Genomic DNA, 4291 nt, shown 5'->3' on the forward strand with positions numbered 1-4291 from the left:
GAACCAATAGCTAGGACCAACTGGGATGAATGTATAATTGGCTTGCAATGACTTTTACGAAGTGCTTTGAGATGACGTGTTGTCAATAGGTGCTATAAATTGAAATTATTTGAATAAAATTAGAGATATTAGTTAGCTGGTAAGCGCAAATTCTTCACTGTATCTCTTCCAAAGCACAAATACACACAGTTATGGTGTCGTCACTCAACGTTGTTACACATTTCCTTTAGTGTTCCATTTCTATAGGTTTAATTAAATGCGTGGTTTACTGTGGTTTTTACCAAAACTTAATGAGTTTTATGTCCATAGTGCAAAATGTATTAACCAAGACAAAAACTGATGTGTTCAATACTTCTTTTCCCTGCTGTGTCTTGGGTATTGAGCCTGAAAGATCTAAAATACTGCAATGCCCTATACTACCAGAAGAGGGAGCTGCAGCATGAATGTGAGAGGTTCTGAAAAGTCAAATGTGCTATAGACTCTGAAACAGTTAAATACCTTAAGCCTCTCCAAGTCCATGCATCGGTTTCCTGTTTGCTCAATGATAGATTTCAAAACTTGTTGCTCTATAAGCTACTGAATGTCCAAAGGACAAAATACATTTCAGTGATGCTGGTAAGGTAGACCCTTTCTTTATCGGAGACTTTGTCCCTCAGTGTTTTCAGGATGAGAACTAAACATCTATTTTTTATTTTTTTTTTAAACTTTGGCTTCTTTAAATCAAGTAGAAAAAAGCAGGACTCATTTCTGCAGTTTTCCCATGCAGCTCACATATGGACATATTAGTTCCCCCCCCCCCCCCTTGAGTTTATTATCTCTTATGTTTAATATTTTTATGGGACGCTTAATTTATCTTTAATGTTTCAAGTGTTTCTAAGGGCTTGCTTCGAAACATGCTTTACCAACTAGACATAATTTAACATCAGTCATGTTCCTCGCTCAAAGCAAGATGTTGTATACCAAAATTAATTTTGGTTTTATGCACTTTATGCATGTCCATTAGTGTGTCTTGCAGTATTTCTAGCATGATTTGTGAAGGTAATGTGGTTTAATTATTAGCAAGGTGTTTGTATCTTTATTTTCCAGCTCACCTTAGAACATAAAATCGTTGACTTTATTATTCTATTAGTTTAGAAGTTACCGAATTGTTCTGTTGTACAATCTTTTCACACTTAGCTTTAAGTCTATCAGACTGGTGTTATTGCTTTTTTGTAAACACTGTAGATAAAGTAAAAACAACCAAAGGATTCTTGACAGATAGATTAGATTTTAAATGACAAAATGCATCAATGATTCCTTAAAGCAGAGATCATTTTTCAGCTTAGTACCAAGTCAGAAGGTGCAAATCAAACACAATCTTCTGCATCATTAACCACATGGGGTGTCTGGTTTCTGCAGTGCTACACACACACAGCAGATGGTAGCAACTCTCCATTGGCTGGGTGAGCAAATCAGTGACACAAAACTTGTTTTGCATGTCAGTGAAAGGTAACTCTACTAGTTTGAGTCCCATAAATTGCACCCTGGAAATTGCCCACATCAAAAACTGCCACTGATAAAATATATGACAATTATTTTTTTCAGCTCAAGGCTAATTTTATTCATATATGGCAGACCCCTGACCTCAGGAAAAGTCAGTAAGATGCAAAAGAAGCTTTGGACCAACAGGGATCTGTTGACTTCTTCATGAAGTACACAGAAATAACTAAACCCTGAAAGGTGAATCTGTATGTTTACTTTTCTGCTGTGCAGATGCAGCTTCCTCACAGTACTGTTCAAAATGGAGAATGAAGCTTACTTTAAATTATGTTAATGATATGGACTTGTCCAGTCAAAGGTAAAAAGTTGAATTATGTTACCCTGACCTTTTTTTTTCTCCTTAAATACACGTTGGCTTAGATCATCTGATTTTAGTTAACTGCGATGCATTATGTGGTTAGTTTACTGCTCTGTCATTTTTAACCTTACGTGATGAAGCTTTGTGAACTGATAAGTGCCAGATAATACCAACTCCAGTCAGCATGAATTATGTTTACATTTTTCTTGTCATTTCAAAAGCTATTTTTCCAAATACAATTAGATATGCAGATCTGTATACGCCTACTGTAAAACACAATGAAAGTGTGCAATCTCGAAAAAAAGTGAAATTATTCCCATAATAAGATCAGAAAGTGTTTGCATAACTCTCAGCTGCTCATTTTGTGAATTTTAGCATTTTAGTATGTTGTAAGGATTAGTAAGGATGGGGTCAGGATCTAATTCTTTCCCCACAGTCTCAGCTTTTATTAATATAAAACAACATTTAAGATTAGACAATCGCTTCTGTGATGGGAGGAGGCGGCGCCGCACATAAATCAAGCCAATCCTCTTCGCTGTACAGACGCGCCCTCCTACTGTAGGTGGAGAGAGACGCCTGCTTTTAGTGTCAGGTTTCCTGATCTGCTGTCGAGCTCGGTGCGTAAATCTTGTCAGGATGTCGTCGACAATAAAGAAGATAGAAATCACTTATAACTCCATCAATGCCAGCAATACTTTTACAAACGGAGACATTGTTTCTGGTCAAGTTTCTGTGGAAGCGGCCAAGGATTGCCAGATCAGCTCCTTCTACATCAAGTTTAAGGGGAAAGCTGACGTCTTTTGGACGGAGACCTATGGTCAGAACACTTATTCGTACCACGCCAAAGATAAATACTTCAGCGTGCGGCAGTACTTCATCAGAGACCCAAACAGCAAGGGTAAGGCTTATTTCTCTGGGTTTCACTGCAGGAAGAAGTTCAAAACTGAAAAAGTAGCAAGTAGTAGCCAGTCGTCAGGGGCGGATCTACTGGGGTGGCATGGGGTGGCAGTTGCCACCCCTAAGGAGAGCCTTGCCACCCCTGTTGCCACCCCAGCTAGCGACAATGAATTCAATAAATAGATATGGCAAATCGGACATTAAGCGCATGAAACTCTTTTTCCGACAACATTGAATGCAACACAATGTAACCTGACACCCACTGCTAAGTAGCGGGAAGTGCGAGAACAGGACAGAGCGTGAGGCAGCAGCATTGATGGATAAATATTACTGGACTGGACATTACGTGATTTATTGTAAGTCACACATGCGCCATTGCTGTCCATTGAGTCAGGAATATATCAGTGGTCAGGAAAATACTACAATCACGCAAAGAATCAGAACAATGGACGCAATGTTTAGCAGTTAATTAAACCATAGATAATGGTAATAAGGGCTTTAGGTGAGGAAAACGTTTTAATTTAAAGAAAAGATTGAACAAGTGAGCAGTGGGTCAGTTAGCCTAACTGTTAGCCTGGTATTGACTTTGATAACATTAACAGGTGCTGTGCAGTTCGGTGTGTTTTGGTTCTGTTAGCACTAAAACTGGTCAACCCCCACACCAAGTCATCAGTAGAACAGGTGTTTAAATCAGCTAATCAACCACCGCGGTGATCAGGTGAAAACTTATTAATAATCACAATATGTAATTATGACAACATAATGTTGTCATTATGCCTGACAACATAATGTAACATACTACTTTTTTGTGTAGGAAATGTTTGCTTTTTGGTGTTGATTCCCCTGATCGGTCATCTCTGCTCTACCTGCTCGTTGAGCTGTTGTTTGTCGGTTGCCATGGCAACGGGTCCGTGTGTAATGCCGGCATGCAGAGCGAGAAAAGGCGGAATAGAAGTTGTTGGAGCTATTTTTTCTTTATTTCTTTATCCATTTGAATTTTGTTACTTTATTCTTAAATTTCTATTTTTGTGTTATTTACAGAGTTTATTTGTAGGTTGATAATTATTGATTTTATTTATTTTTTGTTTTATTATTTTTCTTATTTATTTTCTAAATTTAGACAGGAAGTAATATGGGTCAGTCCACTTTCTATAAGTGTAGGGGCCTGGTGAAGGACCAGCAGGCATTTGGGTTTGGGGCCGATGGTTTTTACCAGAGCAAGAGTGGTAGCATGAGAACAAATGGAAGTTTGAACTCTGTAATTGTTTGGTGAAAGAGGAAAATAAATCACCAAGAACAATCAATAAGTTTGGAAATTGAACCTTCTTTTACCTGTGTCGAGAAACATGACCCCAGTGCCTTAGTAGTGGCGTGGTGGAACTTTTATTGGATGTTTGGCTTGGCAAACAGTCAGAAGTGGTTCTGTCTAGTTTGGTTTGTCACCTGTTTATCAGCTTTATTGTACCTTTATTGTGGCGCACAGCTATGGAGAGCCATTTGCGCCAAAATGAAATAAATAAATAAATGGGTTAAATAAATAAAAAATGAGTAAAATAA

At 38.1% G+C, this 4291-nt stretch overlaps 1 long non-coding RNA gene across 1 annotated transcript; it reads left to right on the forward strand.

Annotated features, from left to right (window-relative positions):
* Positions 1-261: 261 nt before the first annotated feature.
* On the forward strand, positions 262-2643 carry LOC103145000 (uncharacterized). The gene is made up of 2 exons (XR_476975.2): positions 262-615; positions 1399-2643. It is a non-coding gene; the product is annotated as an uncharacterized LOC103145000 (long non-coding RNA).
* Positions 2644-4291: the final 1648 nt, after the last annotated feature.

Source organism: Poecilia formosa, unplaced genomic scaffold, assembly GCF_000485575.1.
Source record: "Poecilia formosa unplaced genomic scaffold, Poecilia_formosa-5.1.2 Scaffold5, whole genome shotgun sequence".
NCBI classification, from domain to species: Eukaryota; Metazoa; Chordata; class Actinopteri; order Cyprinodontiformes; family Poeciliidae; genus Poecilia; species Poecilia formosa.